At 36.0% G+C, this 19,745-nt stretch overlaps 1 protein-coding gene and 1 pseudogene across 1 annotated transcript in view; one reads left to right on the top strand and one right to left on the bottom strand.

Moving 5' to 3' along the window:
• The window catches only part of Itgbl1 (integrin subunit beta like 1), a 241,944-nt gene that overhangs the window by 55,739 nt on the left and 166,460 nt on the right, over window positions 1-19,745 (bottom strand). The gene's annotated exons all lie outside the window — the stretch shown is intronic.
• LOC114095628 (U6 spliceosomal RNA) lies at window positions 18,653-18,751 on the top strand (annotated as a pseudogene).

The raw sequence follows: 19,745 nt of genomic DNA, 5'->3' as shown, positions 1-19,745 counted from the left end.
TTCGGCGGACACAACATCGTTGTTTGTACGTGGTGCTGAGGATCCAACTCGGGCCGCACGCATGCCAGGCGAGCGCGCTACTGCTTGAGCCACATCCCCAGCTCTATTCTAAATATCTAATGTTTATTATTCAATTTAATCTTTACAACATCCCACCAAAAGGACAGGCTGCATAATTTGAAGGTCCTCAGCACAAAGTGAAAGCATGAGGCCCATCGATCATAAAGCACTAAGACTCTCAAGACAGGGAAGGCAGAGTGTTAAACTAAGCCCAGCACTGCTGAGCACAGAGAGATGGGCCCCCCAACAGGCTACAGACCCCCGAGTCTCTGATGTCCAAAACATCAGAACATCTGTTTTCCAGGTGAGGGAAGAGAGAGGCTTGAAGAGAGAAAGTGACTCTTTCCATCCACACAGGGAATCCAGCTGGCTCCCCAATGCCTCCCCTGACCCTAATGCCTCCCTTGATCCCTACCAGGAGTCAAAGGAGTGGGAGAAAGTCTTTCTAACTGGTGACTGAAATAACATGTAAAAACATAAATAGTCCAAGGACTCTTTCCCCCTATAACTCATGCTTCATTGCCACGTAGGACGCTATTCCACTTACTCCTTGGGACAGAGAAATATACCTAAAGGAAAGCTGTGAAGAAATACTACAAAGACTTGATACTAATGACCATAACTACATAAATGAAAGATAGAAAGGTTAGAGGGGTTTAAGGAAGCATCCGTTTAATGCCTTTATTATACAGAGGAGAAATGAAGACATACAGAGAGAAGAAAACTAAAATAAGTGTATATTTTTACTTTTATTTGTAAACTGACAGCTTATCAACTCATTGTACTCGTATACACAGAGCTTCCAATTTATGTCAGACATAAAACTCAAAGGATAAAGATACTGCAAGTTCATGCCATTGGCATGTTTAGATTGTAGTTGAGAAGAGAGATTCATATGGATATGAGACAACTAAGGAATAATCATATTCAAACAGGAATAAGGAAGTATATTGAATGGGGGAGGGGAAGATTCCTAGTGAAGTCTTGCAACCCAGATTTCAAAACATTGAGTCTTAAACACCATGTATGAAAAGTATGTAGCAAAACGTACACTAATACTAAAGCAAGTAAGTCATGGTGGATTTGTTCACCCACCCAGTCATCAACTATTTATTGTGACACCATAGGACCTGATGCACCAGAAACATGGGACAACACAGGTAGATAAGAAATGTACCCTTTATTCTGCAATTTCTATTCTAAAGGCTGAAATAGAAGTAAACAAATTTCAGGTGCTAAAAGCACTATGAAAACCATCTACCAGGCTAAGAGAGGAAGAAGACTCCAGGAGATCCTTCTAATAAAGTGAAAATAATGTTTTGTATCCAATAGTCTCTGATGTTTTGATTTAAATGTAACATGAACAAACTTACATATAAGTGGATCGCAAGTGTTAACCACAAATAATTGAGTCCATACATTTTATTCTTTGAATTATAACAAACAACAAGTTTAATCCTTCAACTCTGAATGCTTTATTTTCTGAGAAGAATTTTCTCAAAAGAATAGTGTGCTGATTTTCATGGAGTTGTTGTCTTCCTGAAAGCTGATTTAAAAATTAGTGTGTAAAGTTCCTGCCTGTAAGTATAATCATTTTCACTTGTGAATATGAGCAAAGAAGATTATAAGCTGTCAAGAATTTCCAGAGCTTCTGCCCATGACAAAATGATGGGTCCACATGCTGTATTTAAAATCCCAGCTGAATGGATAAAAATAGTATTTAACTTTCATAGCCATTATGAGCTGAAGCAATTTATCGAACCCTTCAATCAGGAAAGGAAACAAAAGACGGGAAATGGGTGAATGACTCATTTCTTCGTGTGTTGTCTACATAGAGCTGTTCTGATAATTGGATGATCTGAAGTTTAAATGAAATTGCACTAATGCATTTTGGAGAAGAGACAACCACAAAATAATTCAAAAATGAAAACAAAATGCTATAAAAGGCTAAAAGAATCCAAATGAAATGACATTTTATCATTGGAAATATGCCGAGATTACACATGATGCAGAAAAATAAAGGACTCTCAAATAAATGTTAAATAGAAAGCATGGGGGGGGGGGGAAAGGTTTCCTTATGCCTAAAAACCCAAATTGAAATCTTGTATTTTCCAGAGTAGTAAAATCCTTTGTTTTAGAATAAATCTTAAAATCAAATATTTAATTTCTTTCAAAAAGACAGCAATTTCAGGAATATTTGTGGGTTGTAATTTAAACTATTGATTTAATCCTATTTAATTTTATTGATTGATTAATTGATAACAGGGATTGAACCCTGGGATGCTTAGCCACTAAACCACATCCTTAGTCCCTTCTATTTTTTGAGAGAGGGCCTCACTAAGTTGCTGAGGCTGGCCTCAAACATGCAATCCTTTGCTTCAGCCTCCTGAATGTCACTGGGATGACAGCCTAGAGACTTCATGATATCTCAAATGACATCATTTAAAGATGACTTACCCAATTCCAAATAACAATGAAATATGTATTTTTTTTTGTTCTTATCAGTGCCCTCAAACATCAGTAGTTAAATTCACTTTATTCCATGAATCTCAGAACAAAAGAAAATTTGATCTCAGAAGTAGGATGGCCAAGAGTAGAAGATATGGTATAGATAATCTGTGAGGTGTCAGAAATTCTTTAAAAATGCGTCTCCATTTTTGGATAAAATATTTAAATAACATATGTATAATACTGTCTTCCAAACTTAAACAGCTATTTGAGGTCTGGACTTCTGGAAGGACTGATGTTTGGATGTGGGGTTCCCAGGAGTGGGGTCTCAGGTCATAGACGGGTCTGGAGACATGAGAGAAAACCCTCTGTGCTAAACCAGATCAACAACTTGTATGTAGTACTGCATTCCTGTTCCTTCTATCTCTTCCTGTCAATTGTTATCTTTTTAATATTTGAAAAAATTAATGCTAAACACAAACCATTATCTAAAACATGAAAACCTTTTTTGTTCATTAGTGAAAGACAAAATTACTTTTTACTCAAATGGAATTACGGAACACTATTAATGTCTATCTCTTTTGCATTTGATAATAATTATTTCAAACAATAGCTGAATTATTTTTTTTTTTTGAGAAAGAAGATTAACAAATATTGTAAGCCTGACATAAGCCAAGCAGTGTGCTAGTTTCTCTAATCCTCAGGTGACACCATAAGGTGACAGGAGGTGCTCTTCCCTTTGTACTTCAAATGCTGGCCCTTAAGGGCAGCAGCAACTTGCAACATACAAACTTCGTGGCAATTACAAATGTGAGGCTTTTGCTTCTCTATGGCATTAAACTACATTTCATTATGTTAAATTACATTTCATTCCTACAAATTGACTATAAAATAATGTCATTGACTTTCTTTAAAGAGGGGAACTGAGCTTCAAAAGAATGAGGAACACACTTTCATCAGAGGCTCTCAAAACACTCTAAAATTGGATACAATGACATGGAAAACCTTATTTGGTACCGTATTTATTAGTGATCCTTCCTTTCTTTTATGCTCAGATTAACAGTTGTTACTATATTTTATGGTGTATTAACTATATTCCTTTCAAATGGGGCTTTATTTTGTTTTATATGGGTTTTTCTTTCAATAATAATAGTAATAACAATTAAACATAGAAACTAATAAGTGAGGATTTGAAAGGAATATCCTTTTGAAGCTCAGTTCTATATTCAATTCATCAATTAATCTGCTGTCATCAGGTTAATTTAAATGTTAGCAGTGTTGGATCATGGGAAATGTAGTATTGAAACCCAGGAAGTTGCATTTCTGTACACGCAGAGAGCCAGGCACGTGCTTTCTTTGTACATCATGGGTAAAAGAGGCATTTGGTTATACAGTGATGGGAGTATTTATGCCTGCAAGATGCAGCTAATACAACAATAGCTTTTGAATTACCATTCCAATCATTTTGACTTTGCTGCCCTCATCATTGATTTGATTTCAAAGTAAACACATGCACAATACATTTCAAAGTGAATTCACCTCTCAGGCACACACATAAACACACCTTTATGTATATATAGAATAAGCATTGAATTGATGTAGTTGTAAATATTTTTTTTAAATATCATCATCTCTAAGTCATTGAAAATGTCTACATAGCTTAAAAATTCAGGTTTAGCAAATCTGCTCTACATTATTTTGATACCTCTTCCCATTTTTATATTTTTAGTGTGACAAATATATCAACTCTTTATAACTATGAGAAAGAATACCCGTGGATTTTCTAGACTTAGGAGGCTTTAACTTCATCCATAGTGAAGAGTTCTTTTCAGATGTAATTAAATAGTAACATGTAAAATTAATTCCTTCATGAAACATATTTGATGTGATGAACTAGAACAAAATTTATCAAAGCAGTGGACTGAACTCTAGTATCCAAATACCACAACATGTTATTTTCTCAGTACAAGATATAGTAATAGCCACACTAGAAAATACAGAGTTGTTGGAACACACTGCAGTGTTGAAAATTACATGATCATTTCATTACATATTGGAAGTGAGGAATAATCATCTTTTCTGTCTTCTACTTCCACCTGTGCAAATCACAAGCTAAAACTATTTTTAAATAGTTCAAGACATGGAGAAACATTCTCTTAAACGAAGAACAGAACTCAAAATCTTCAAAGAAAATCAATAATATATTCCAAATCATTTTTAAATGATTCCATTTTACATACAATTATTTTTCTACTCTGATTGGCCATTGTGAATTTCTTGGCTAACATTAGGCAAACTGAAAAGAGAGTTTCACACATCTTGAAATTTTTAAAGTGTATTGAATAAAAGAACATAATTGAAGGAAAAAATCTGATCATTTACCCACTGTACAAAAACATTTTCATCATAGAGTAAATTGTTAATTCTTAGAATTCTCTATGCTGTTTATTTTCTAATAGTTCGCTGGAAAAACAAGGCATTTATAACACAAATATAAATAACTGTCTTATTTGTATTGATGATTACATAAATAAAAATTGTTTTCTCTCAGATCTCTTTAGATTTTTGTTGAATTATGCCAAAATTCACTCACAATGAATAGAAATGGTGAGATATTCTCTGCATTTTCCTTAGTTACATATAAGAGTGGGTAAACACTCTAGGGACTGTTGGGAGCATTTGGAAGAACTCCATAAGCCCACCATTATGGATATACTTTGACTGCTTTCTACGTGGCTCAGTACCACATTCTTTGTTGGAGCTAATTCACACACACGAGCTGGGCATTGAATCTTCTCTACCCGAGTGCATTCTAATTAAAGGGCAGTTCTTCTGTCCTCATCATGGAATCAGCAAAGTATTTCAACAACAGCGAGCGCTATTTGAAATGGAACATTTTACATATGTCTGGCCTTTAAACAAGCAACAATTTTTCATCCTTGGATATGCTTTAAGATCAATTTTTTTAAATCTCATATGGCTACGTGACGTGGAATATTGTGACTAATATGAGTAATGTTCTTATGATTAATGAGATCATATTCTTACTTATTCTCTTGAAAGAGATGATTTTTTTGGTACTTTTATTTGCTGAAGTTTTCTAAGTATTAAAAATGTTCTCTATTCTTTCTTGTCTCAATAGTTTTTGGAAGGGAGAATGGAGGTAGGAATGACCCAGTGACTGATCATACTCCATGGGGCATTCTGTGCCACCAAAGCTTGAGAAAGTCTTATTTTCTGCAGTGGCATAGATAATTTAGGCAACCAATATTATTTTCAGAATTTTCATATGAATGATATGAAACATCCCAGAACATCACGCATTCTCATTTTCTTTGGAATACGTAATATGCATTTTAATGTGTTCCCTTTACATCTCTTAAGCTAAAACATACTCACAAAGCTAAAATATAAGAACAGAAATTAAAATGGACAAACAGCATCCTCTCCTATAAAAACAACCATTTAAAAGGAGCTCAACAATAGAAGCACACGTTCTTTCCATATCTTTAAAGGGATATATATGTCTCCTTGGTTCATTCAAGTCTCAAACACCAGCTCCTCGGCTGCTCTCTTTTCTGCTTTTCCCATTTGCCCCCTTCCTCCTTAAATCCATCCCTGCCTCACTGCAAGTAGTGACACTTGGACTCCTCCTCCCAGCTCCTTTTCTCCCTGTATTTATGACTTCCAAAGGCAGTTCCTTTGTTCATGGTGGCTTTCCCCACTGCAACACAGGAAACCTGTGAGAGCAGCTTCATTTCCTGCTTAATGCCTGCAATCACCATCTGGGAGGCTTGCAGACAGCAGGTGTGCTGTAAACACCGGCTTAAGACTGAAATGAATGAAATATTTGAGGAAGTTAGTCCTAAATGACTAGCCCAGTGGATTCTCTAATCTTTCCTTATACAATATCTTATTGCAATCTTTCCCATCATAATGGTAAGTATCTTACCTTGTATAGCCCTCACCAGGAACCTTACATGTGGAAGCTTTTATCATCCCTCCTGCAAAATTCCATTTACAGCCTCACTAGCAGCCAAAGTACCAAGGATCAACTTATTGTTTTGATATACTCAACAGAAGACTTCTTGAATAGGTGGAGGTTGTCTCCCGGTCATTCTCCGTTCCCCCATTGGAGTCTATTATCTTCCATTTAAAAAAATCAAAATCTTAGCCTATCTACAAGAAACCCACATCAATTATACTCAGAGTTTTGGAAAGTAGAGATTTTTAATTGTAAGTTTCTGCTTATATAAAGATATATAGTCAACTGACTTTGAATCATTTATAGTTAAGTTCTATGGTTGAATTGATTTTGCACATTGAGCAACATATTTGGGTTAGGAAACATTAAATTATATTTATTAAGATCTTTTCTGTGTTTGCATATAATCCTATTGACTTCTATTTCACCATTTCATGCATTATCACAACTGAAAGAAATCTCCTGCCAGAATTAGTAAATAATTTTCGATAGACTTTAATTTCTTCCTTGTAATGAGAGAAATATCTAACCAGTCAGATTATTTTGATAAGTAATAGAAAATATTTACAAAATCAGCCTTTCCCCATACCTAGCATCAAGGAGGAAGCATGGTGTATTAGCCAATTTTCTCTGGAATTTGCTGTTAGGGTCTGTAAACAAGTCAAGATGGCGCCTGGCATTTTGCCAGAGGGAGTGGTTTGTGAAGTAACGCGAGCCATTAAGTGTGGAGATTCCTTCTTGGTTGACTGCTGTATCTAGTTTATGTTAATTAAGATAAGCTGTGTGTAATGTATATATACCCCTCCTGTCCTACAATAAAGGGCTCCCACTCCTGCTGTATCAATCTACACAAGTTCCTCGTCACCCCCCACCCCTTCTTTTGCTGCAGCCGGACTACGGCAATTTGCTATACTAATAACTGCCCCAAAGTCTCCCTGACATACAGGAACCAGCATTTATTTCCTGCTCAGGTCACGTGGTGGCTGCACCTCTTCCCTGTATACTTTTCTAATTATGCTGAAGGAGCAGCTGCTTTGTGACTTGCCATTCTTATGCCAGAGGGAAAAGAGCAAGAGGGTTGAGAAGCCTTACCCAAGGGCTCTCACAGCTTCTGCTTAGGACTCCCATGAATTCCTCTTGCCTTCCCTTGGCCAAGATAATCACAGGACTAAAGCTGCTGTCAGGTGTGGAAGTCTCCTCCTCCAGCCCTCCCACTTCACATGGCAATGATATCAAGGAGGAACTGGGTACCATACTGTTGCCTGTTTCAATGAAGCCACAACAGGGCTTGCTAGCACATGTTTCACAGAACATGTTAGTGGCTCTACAGGGATAACTTACTGAGGTTTTAATTTATAGTTTTCTTATAAATATATTGAACACCTTTCCAGGTGGTTACTAGCCAAGCATATGTCTCCTTTTTTGATATCCAGTGAAGTCCTTTTTCTTTTGTAATTGGATTTTTTATCATTCTATTATTGAGTAATAAAGGTTGTTTATACATTTTTAGGTACAAGTTGTCACATAATAGTATTGAGAATATTTTATCCCATGTGTGACATCCTTTTTTCATTTTCTTAACAGTGTCCTTTGATAAATAGAAATTTATTATTTTTATTATGAGGAAGATCAATATATCTATTTTTTTTTTTGATTTGTGTTTCTTGTATCACTAGATTGTGTTCCTTTTCTCCTAGATTCTTTATAGTGTTAGCTTCTACAGTTGGTTGTGTATAGTGTGGGCAGAGTCCATTCATTCTTCTTTGACATTTATTTCATTTTTCTAGCACTACTGTTGGAAAGTTTCATTTCCTCTTTGGATTGACTTGGTGACTGGGTGGAGCTGCAGAGACCCTCTTCACTTTTGTCTTTATGGACTTTGGTGTAAACATCTTTTCATAGTCTATGCAGTTTAAAAAAATGGAGAATAATTTATCCAATACACAAAAAATGAGTTACTGACACTTTACCCTCCCCCAATATATAAAGTCCTACAATGAGAAAATTTAGGCAAAAACACAATCTCGCATCCTGTGACTAGTTCCTGTTACCTTTGAGCACACCTGTGACATTTCAACAGATTTATGATAGTAAGACATGTATAGTAAATGTGTTTGCACTCTTCTGCAATTTCTCAATGTGGGAGTTATGGTTTGGATATCAGGTTTCTCCCAAAAGCTTCTGGGATGCAGGAATATTCAGAGGTGAAATGATTGGACTGTGAGTGCTGTCCATCCTAGTTTGATGGCAGCCCTTACCCACTCTTCCTTTCTGCTTCCTGACCCTGCTATGAGCTGAGCAGCTCTCCTCTGCTGTACTTTCTTCCATGATGTTCTTGCTGCCTCACCCTGAGCCCAGAGCAATGGAGTCAGTGGTCTATGGACCGAGACCTCAGAAACCATGAGCCCCAAATGAACTTTCCTTTCTCTAAGTTGTTCTTCTCAGGTATTTGGTTCATGATGATGAAAAAGCTAACTAAAATAGCGAGTGTCTGAAAATATGACTTTTAGAAGTCCATTACATAATTTTTCTCCTCATTTAAAGAATTATAAGACATATACTTAACATCTACATATTATTTTTACATTATAAGAAAGACTGTTGGGGAACTCAGAATTGCAATTTGTTTTCATTGTACAGAAACACAAACCAAATGTAAAATTGAATAGTTTGTTTTTACAGCCAAGATGAGCACTAGTCAATAATTACAGCAGTCAAAGAATTTCTTATATGATATTTACCAATTATCACATGACATATTTTTAACCATTTCTGGTCAAGCATGTTTTCACACTAGTTTTGTGAGGTGTTCCACAGGGAGTAAAGCTCTTGGATTAATTAATTTCGGGAGATACTAGGTTGGACAGAGGTAAAGAATTTTCTCACTACAGATGCACCAGAACCTTTGACTACCCGTAGACACCAGACATCTCTAAGAAGACATAGAAATACACATATTTCTATTCGTTAGAGTGTAGGAGTAACTACAGAACCAGCAAATCATCAAGCTCAAGAAAGCACCTGTTACTGAAATTTTTTAGCAGAAACAATAAGCCATTTTTGTCTTTATTGATTGCAATAAAAGATATAGCTTCAATTAAATAACAAAAAAATCCATTCAGTAAAAGAGCCAACTAATATTAAAAGGGAACAAGTGAGATAGTGAGAAGAACAAATAAAATAAAATCACACTTGTAAAATTAAATTTTCCACTAAAACACTGAAGGGCTGACAAGGGATGATCAGGCTGGTAACATGAAATATGAATTGAAAACATCTCTAATAGAGAGGAAGTGAGTGCAGGTCAAATCGTCAGAAGGTAATGATAGACATGCAACTCTTCAGCCTTAGAATTATGGGTCTTCTCAGAGAAAAACAAGCACCACAGTCCCAGATGTGAGGTAGAAAGAATCATTGAAGTGCACATTTTATACTTAAAACCAGATCTCAGTATGAAGTTAAAAACAGCTGACCATGATCAAGAGAACAATAAATTAGAAAAAAAATTCACAAAGTGAAAGAATCAAACATACAGGTTATCAATAAATTGAGATCACCTAAAAAGGATCAAAATCTCTCATAGCTAAAACACCAGAAGAAGTAGAAGCAGTTAGAGTTAAAATATTATCATTCAAAATGTTGGATCCAAAGGTAAATTGTGTTCATGTATGAGGGTAGGGAGGTAAGAGAAAAAGTAGTTTTAATAAAGTTTCAGAAAATAAATTGCCCAAATAAAGTTCTTTATTTCCAAATGCATAAGATGGAAATGTAAATAAAAGTACTTATGGGGTATACTTATCAGATATACTTATTTTCAAAGTGTTAGAGATTCAAACCTATAAGATATGCTTCACACAGAAATTTTTTAAAACTTTTTAAATATTTAAAAATTTTTAAAAAGAAAATTTAATAAATGACCAATACAAATTGACAAAACAAATTGGCAGGGATAAAATCAAATATATCAGTTATGATAGTAAACTAAAATATTTTAATCTTCACCCTGTTAAAGTAAAAAGGAAACAAAATCATAAATCAAAGCATGTGATGTTCAAGAGATAAATCAGTTTCAAAAGAATGAAGAAAAATAGAGGTAGATTCACAAATGGAAGAATCAAATATATAGATTATCAATAAATTGAGATCACCTATAAAGGATCAAAATTTCTCACAGATAAAAACCAGAAGAAATTGAACCAGTTAGAGTTAAAATAATATCATCATTCAAAATTTTGGTTACCAATAATTTAGAAGAAATGGATGATTTAAATTTCAAATTCTATAGAATTTAACAAGAAACCAAATTGAACAAGAGGGTGGTATAATTTTGATTGACAATTTGAATGTTAATGAATATGTGAAATCATGAAATTTTTGGTCAGAATCATATACTATTTATCCATAAAAAGTGTTAGAAATAAAATGAGAAATAGGTTATTGTTATTAGAAAATTTAGTATTTTTATTTCTATCTTTAATAGACAAAATCCAAGAGGACATAAGATTTGAACAAAATAATTCATATGCAGAATTCATTATATATAACAACTTTTCACCCTTCTGTAAATAACCTTCCTTAAAATATCTATACAGCTGGCCCAGTGGCCTGTTTCATCCCAGCGACCTGGGAGGCTGAGGCAGGAGGATAGCAAGTTCAAAGTCAGCCTCAGCTACTTAGTAAGACCCTCAGTGACTTAGCAAGACCCTATTTTTAAAAAGGGCTAAGGATATAGCTCAGTGGTAAACTACCCCCCCTCAGTTCAATCTCCAGTACCTGCCCCCACAAAACAATTTGCCATAGAATATTTACAAAGGTTGGTCACATACCTCACATGCTGCATCAAAAACAAAACGAAGTATTGAGAGAATGAACAAATGAGGCACAATCAGGAAGAAACTGTTTGTGAAAGACATGTCTGTCAAGACTGCTGTCCAAAATAGTCAAAGAACAATTAAAATGTAACATTTGAAAAAAAAAAAAAAAAATGACCAAAGACATCAATGAACATCACACCAAAGAAGATATTTGTGTGGCATGAAAGGATATGACAAATGCTCCACATTGAATGTCACCAGGGAAATGCAAATTAAAACAACAATGAGACATCACTATACACAAGTCAGAGTGGTCAAACTCAAGAACCCTGACAACACCAAACCCGGGCATGGTGAGATGTAGAGCAAGAGAAATGTCCATTCACTGCTGATGGGAATGACAATGATACAGCCAGTTAAAAAGACAGTGTGGTGGCTTTTTACAAAACTAAACACACACATACTGTAGGATCTACCCAAGGTGCTCCTTGGTATTTACCCAAAGGAACTGAAAACATAACTGCGCAAAAACCTGCACACAGATGTTTATAGGAACTTGATTCATCATTGCCCGAATCTGGAAGCAACCAGCATGTCCTTCATCCGGACAGTGGATAAATAAACTGTGGTTCACACAGGCAATGGAATACTATTTAATATTAAAAATAAATGAGCTACATGAAAATACCTTGAAGAATGTTAAGTGCATATTACCAAATGAAAGAAGCCAACCTGAAAAGGCTACTATTATACGATTGCCACTATACAACTTTCTGTAAAAGACAATCCATGGAGATGGTAAAGACACTGGTGGTTCTCAAGAGGTTTGGGGAGGAAAGGCTGAACCAGTGTAGCACAGAAGACTCAGGACAGTGAAATCATTCCTGATGATATGCAAGGGTGGATACATGTCCTTATACATTTGTCCAGACCTGCCAAGTGGACAACACCAAAGTAAATGCTGATGCACTAAGCAATTCAGCAAGACCAGTCTCAAATTAAAACATAAAAAGGGCTGAGGATGTGGCTCAGTGGTTAAATGCACCTGAGTTCAAACCTTGGAACCAAGAAAAAAAATCCCTGATACAAACTACAGACTTGGGGTGAAAATGCCATGTCAGTGTAGGCACATGGTCTGCAGCAAATCGACCTCTCTGGTGGAGGAGTGGCAGTGCAGGTGTTGGGGGGATGGGAACTCTGTACTTTGTGTTGAATACTGCTGTGAACCTGAAATTGCTTGAAAAAATAAGATGTATTAAAAATATCAAAATAACCTAATACTTGGTTTCTACGAGCTATGTTCATAGCAAACAAAAAAAAATTAAAGAGATGTTCAAAACTGCATTTAAAGGAAAGTGGAATCCTACAACTCAGAAGTCCCTTTGAGAAGCAGTGGAAAAGGCAGTAAAACATAATCCCAGAGAAACATACTACAGAGAGTAACACAACACAAAATTCCAGCATTGAATCCTCATTTAGTCCTAACAAGTGTTTTCTCCTTATCTGCAGACAGGATAAAGGAGCATCTGAAAGGTTTGAAAGTGACCCATTCAAAGTCACACAATATGTAAGCAGCTGAGACAAGACTCTGTCCTATCTTCTGTCTCTGATTCCAGGCAATCAAGATACCACATTGTCTCCAGGACATAAACTAAGATCACAACTGGGAAGCATTTAGTTAGCCAATCCCTTGACTCTATAAACTATTTTTTTTCATATTTTAAAGTTTCTGAAGTTAGGATGAATCTTAAAATGATTCCTTGCAAAGAAAAAAAAATGTATTCTAATTGACTGAAAATAGGCAAATTAACATTAATGGAAAGTATCTATGGATTAGAATTTTTACCCAATTGAAAGATTAACTTTAGTAAGAATGTGTGTACTTGGACTTTAATTTAAATTAAAATCCTTCATTTGTATTTAAAATATCTTCACAAATATTGAAACATGGCTATTGTACATGCAACAAGAGAGAGAGAGAGCATCTTAAAGGTTAAGTGACCCATTCAGAGAGAGAGAGAGAGAGAGAGAGAGACTGTCAAAAGCAGAGCAATGTGGTTAAGATAGAAACTTCCAGGGTTTCTGGAATACACTGTACTTTTTAAAGACAGGTGAGAAGAATGTGATTAGTTCTCCAAATGGACCATCAGTCAAAAAATAACACCAATCAGTCATTAACTAACTTTTAAGGTTAGCCGCTTATCTTGGGGGAAAAGAATGCTATTCACTCAAAATCACATTTTATAAAAGTTGAAATGCCCACAAAACTGTTATTCTTTCCTTGCAATGAAATTATAGATTCACTTTCAAACTGCTTAATAGATCAAGGATTATGAAAAAGGTTATAAAAAAATCACAGTGATGCATATTTTAAAACAACAAAAATGTCCCAGAAAAATGTGCAGACACTGTCCATGAAGAATTAAATTTAATTTTGTTGTGGGTAATAAGATTGATAAATATTTTCTCCTGATAGTTTATTTTTCAATGTGGAAATTTTATATAACATTCCTTTTCTTCCTACCACATCTGTTACTCAAGTATTTGTAATTGTTGACATGTTTTATAATCAAATTTTTTAAATCTAACAAACAGGTTATGTTAGGCATATTGGAATGCTATAGCACTTTTTGGGGGGATGGGGGTGTCACCACAGTCCACTACAAGACAACTGTCATCTGCAAAGGTAGATATCTGCTATGATTTGGACCATAAATGTCCTCCAAAGCCCTTGTGTTAAATGCTTGGTCCCTAGCATGGCACTCTTGGGCAATGGTAGAACCTTTGAGAGGGGAGGTCCAGTGGGAAGTCCTTAAGTCATTAGGGGTGTGCCCTCAAAAGGACTGTGGGACTTGGCCCCTTCCTCCCCTTCCTCTTCCTCTCTTAGCTTCTTAAATACCAATTAAGTTTTGCTCTGCCATGTGCTATGTGGACCCCCCAACCAGAGGCCTAAATAAAAGGGGTCCTGACATCAGGGACTAGAACCTCTAAATCTGCAGGCTAAAATAAATCTTTTACCTTTATAAGCTAACAAATATCTCAGGCATTTGTTATAAGAATGGAAAGCTGACTCACAGTGTCCATCCATTTCTACCTGTTTCCAAAGCCTGTCTGCGATGATTTGTCCAATGCCCCAATTCAATCCATTATATTACCACTATGGTGATATCAAAGCTAACAGATATCATGGATCCTGAAATATCAATTATATTTCTGCTATTACTCAAACAATTGAAGTTAACAAAAGTAATATTATAAAGCATGATAAAACTAATTAGGCTTTTATCTTCAGGATTTGGTTTTTACTTTGTGATATTTAAATCTATGTCATCATGCTTCTTCTAGGGTCTGTTCAAAATCCTGAATTGAATACTATTCAGTGTTAAAAAAAAACACTTGTAGGGGCTGGGGATGTGGCTCAAGTGGTAGTGTGCTTGCCTGGCATGCGTGCGGCCTGGGTTCTTTGATCCTCAGCACCACATACAAACAAAGATGTTGTGTCCGCGGAAAACTAAAAAATAAATATTAAAAAAAACTTCTCTCTCTCTCTCTCTCTCTCTCTCTCAAAAAAAAAAAGAAAAGAAAAACCACTTGTAATATATTTCCTGGAGCTTCACTAGTGAATGCAATCATTTAAACTTAAAAGAAAAAAGTTAATTTTTCAAATGTACAAACATCAACTTTATTCATTGAATTTTTTGGGGGGGAGAGGTACTAGGAATTGAACTCAGAGGCACTCAACCACTAAGCTACACCCCCAGCCCTATTTTGTGTTTTATTTAGAGACAGAGTCTCACCAAGTTGCTTAGAGCCTCACTGTTGCCAAGGCTGGCTTTGAACTTGAGATCCTGCTGCCTCGACCTCCCAAGGCACTACAGACGTGTGCCACTGCACCCTGCTTATTTGTTGAATTTTAAGAAAGCATTTCAGAACTGTAAAGATTAAGTACATCACTAGCAAATTTGTCACAAATTTAAATTTCCTACAAAAATGTACCATCTATTTTTAAAGGGGCCAGCATAGTCAGTAATTTGGCTTCATTAAATCTGAATGAAAGGCCTTTACAATGATCTTACAAATGTTTCCCATGGAATGAAATATAAGGCTGTCATAGGAAGAATTTAATATTATTTTCTCTTAGGATTTCACAGTGACACTTTCTATAGACTCCCTTTAGCCCTTCCTCATTGAAACTAGAAACATCATGCTCCTTACCACCTTAGGAGAAAGGTCCCAACCTCCCACACTGTCTGCCATCAATTTTCACATGCCCTCCAAAAGAGTCTTCAGCTCCTACCAGGGCTCAACGCCTTTATTTAAGCAAAATATGTCAGCAAACATTAGAATGCAGATTCAGACTAAGTGGGATAGGGTATGAAATTATGCATTTTAATATGATACTGATACCTCTGGTCCAAAGAGCATACTTGTAATGGCAAAGATACTATGATTGAGAGGGCTGGTGATTGATGTCCAACCCAGCTGAGTCCAAGTCCTAACCTTCATTAGCTATGTGGTCTTTCACAGGTCATTCCCCTGAGCTCTAATTTCTTCCCCAGTAAAAGGAGAATATCTACCTCACATTTTTTAAATAATATAGGGATAATGAAAAATTTATGTGAATTCCTTAGAATTTAGTACTTAACACATTGCAAGTGCTCAATAAAAGATAGCTATTGCTTTGCTGAATATAAATACAAAGTTGGACCAGATGATTTTGGGTAATACAGTGTTTTTACAACTACCTGGCCACTAAAGTAACCCTTAAACTACACATGAAGCAATGTCATACCCAGAAATCAAATTAAGCCTGTCATCTCAGCTAGCTCATTTTATTGAGAAAGCAGACATATTAAGTCATAATTGGCAGGAACATAACTAAGACTTGAGGTGTATCATCAAAAATCCATCATTTATAACACTAAGCAGTTCTTCAATGACTAAACTCTGTGTCAAAAGTGTTTACTAAATTAATCTGTATACAGCCAGACCATCGTCACTGGGCTCATTTCTGCCACTTTGCGACCCCAGGCCCCCATCAGGAAGGATGATTACATCTACAACCTTCCACTTGGTAAAACAAGAAAGGTGATCACAAGGCTGTAACTGCATCACCAGAAGAAGTCTCCTGATTTAAAAATAAATATGCTGCCTTCGCCACTGCATCCATCTACTAGCAGGGGACCAATACACATTGACAATATTGTGTTTCAGAAGCATTATCCCGGAATAATTACCTGCTCCTTCTCTCTGTGGAATGCTATACCAGCCAAACCTCTTTTAATCTGGTATGTGGTAGGATTTTCTGATTGCCTTTTATTACAGTAAAAAATATCTTCTTCTACCCCTAAAAAATTGGAGATGAATGATAACCCATTGTCACCAGAACTACTGTGTATTTGCAGCCTACAAACAGGGAAGGTCTACCTGCCTTCCAATACCTACCCAAAAGAGGAATCTGGGTGACTCCAACCAACACTGGGGACCAGAATTTGAAGGTAAATGAAATCTCTGATGCTGAGTTCTCCTGATTCTCAATAAAATCTCTTTTCACAGAATAAGATGCAGGGGGAATATGAGCAAGGCGAGGACTGGGCGAAGAAAAGCATCGGTGTCCAAGGGATTCTTCTCCCTCCCTCCTCATTTATCCAACCTCACTTTCCTTTGGTCTCAATCCATGACCAGCTCCAGGTAAATCTATATTCTGAGCTCTGTCCCAACTCTCTTCCATGGGCAATAACTTCCTTTCCTGTTAAGTTACAGATTTTAAAAAATGTTTTCAGGTGAACACTGAAAGAGCTTGGAAAATAAAAGAGTTGCAGTTACTGGAGCATAGAATCACAATGTTTATCCAGAGAGGAGTGGTTAGCAAGGAGATGTGACTCAGAATGTGATGGCATTTGCTCTAAAGAGAAGGCTTTTACTTTTGGCCAAACAGAAGAATCCAGCAGAAACATTTGGTTGCAAATGAGATCATGAAAATATTCTTGTTCAATAAAATATATGTAAGTGAAATTTACTTGTAGAAAAAAGGGGTCAGGGTGGCTAAATCCCCATGGGCCTAGATTCTTCTCACTCTTCAAGCAACCTCTCCAGGCTCTCTCCAGGAACCCTGGGTTCAAGTTCACCCTGTGCAAATCACTACAGGGAACTGTGTACATTGCTATTTCAAATGGATGGCGGGAGGCTTTTAGCCTGTATAATGAAATGCTTACAGAATTTGTTGCTTTAGTTGTTTTATGCAATAGGAGATTTAAAAATAAGATTTGAAATAGGCCCAGAAAGCTGAACTGATTATCTCGCTCAATGTGAAGGAGAAAGTTTCTGTGTTACTTGTCCATGTTTAAACCATGCATCTCCTTTTAAATCCATGTGAATGAAAGCTAAGTGTGATCACAAGTGATTCCTTTACATCTTTGGAACTATAGTGATCCATGGATAATGAGCTCAGTCTCTGTTCGCAGGTGAAAGCAGGAGACCCGGGTTTCATAATTTTATAGAATCTTCTGTCAGGAATCTGTATGGGAACCATACACGAAAGAGTAACTATATTCATATGCTTTTTATAAAAATAATGGAATCATATTTTTCTACATAGAATGAGAAATAAAAGAGAACTATACATCAGGTAGTGAGGCAAGGTGATAAACTAATATCAATATACAAAAATATGAGACTTGATTTCATTTCACATTCTATTTTTACTTTTTAGAAAAACACTATATCCTAGAATAATTTAAGAGGCAACCTCTGAAAATTTCTTATAAGGAGCCCATCATATACTTAATATTAGCTCATTCATCAATTTAGTTTGATCACAGGATCAAGTTGAATTAATAAACAATAGATTGAATTATTGCATTAATTTTTAATTTTTTAAAAACTTGTGGGTGGTGAATTATTTGAATAGGAAAGATAAAAGCATCCAATTTAAATGCAGATGTTATATCCATTGTAATAATGTTAACATTAACAACCGTCAGTGATTTATGAAATTTACATATTATTAATGAATTAAAATTTTGTTAATCTCTTTGCAAAATTTAAATACAATCTATTCTCAATTAGAGAAGAGAAACATAAATAATGAAAAAATTTCTATATAATCTGTAATTGACTTTGGCATTAGAGCACAAGTTCAGGAAAAAAACACACACACACACCCTGAAATTTTCTTTCTCCCTTCCATTCACAGTTACAGAGCCTAGATCTAGATCTAAGGATAGTTCATTGTGTTAAATGAACTGTAGATTTTTTCACATATAGATCTCCAACTACATGAAAACCCATAACGTGAATCTGTTCTTGGAATACTTGACCATTTATTTAAAAGGACACCCAGGTTGTGGTTGCTTCGGCAGCACATACACTAAAATTGGAACAATACAGAGAAGATTAGCATGGCCCCTGCGCAAGGAGGACACATGAAATGTTCCATATTTTTCAACAAGATTCTCAAAATTAAAAAAAAAAAGAGGAAAGCAGAAATTAAGGGTTCCAAGCTACCTTTTCAAGATATAGTTATGATTTTGCTATCCAATAAATATTACTGGGAAATGAAAAAAACAAACAATAAAAAAAGGACACCCAGGTGGTCATTTACGTAATACCAACTGTCAAGCAACTGCCACATTCTAAACTCTCAAAATACAAAATGAAATAAAATAAAATCACTACTCACGGAGATAATGGTAAGAGAGATCAACATAAGCAAATAATTATAGAAATGTGATTTATGTGTAAAAGTAAAGCATGCAGAGATTCCGTTGCAGTGTGGAAGAGAATGTGATCAGACCTACATGTGAGGTTTGACAGTGGACATGCTGGGCAGAGAGAAGGGCACACTTGGGAACCTGGACTGGAGTGGCATTGAAGGAAACAGCAATGATGGGATTTATATAGACAGACAGACAGACAGATGTTGTTATTAGCTATCTTGGATGGTCATGAAACCACCATGAGGCTGAAGAGAGTATTAAATGGGACTTATCAAGCACCTAGCACAGAGCCTAGCACTGAGTAAGTACTCATTAAATGTCACCTACTATACTTTTAAAATCTTCAATTTAGTATTAACAGCAGTACATAAGACACAAGTTTAATCATACGGACAGATGTTTGTACATGGTGGATAACACACAGGCCTCCAGCACATACATGGACAATGAGCAGGCAAAAGAAACCTTAAGAAGTAGAAGACACACTCCCTGACTGCTTGATCACACACCATTGCAGCAAAAGCACTGAAACATTTCTTCCTGTTTCTTCTTCTGTCTCTGCTCCCCAGCAGGCTCAGCCCTGAATGTGAGGGTGCACATCCGCACTAGGGTTTGTGCCGCCCCTGGCTTATGTCCTTGTCTGATCCAGGCTTTGGGGATAATCCACCAACTTTTCCACTTCCTTACTTCAATTATCCCTTCAAAGCCTTCATTTGTCAT

This window comes from Marmota flaviventris, chromosome 4 (assembly GCF_047511675.1).
Source record: "Marmota flaviventris isolate mMarFla1 chromosome 4, mMarFla1.hap1, whole genome shotgun sequence".
NCBI classification, from domain to species: Eukaryota; Metazoa; Chordata; class Mammalia; order Rodentia; family Sciuridae; genus Marmota; species Marmota flaviventris.
The sequence above is the reverse complement of the archived record's forward strand: the minus strand, read 5'-3'. Positions and strand labels throughout refer to the sequence as shown.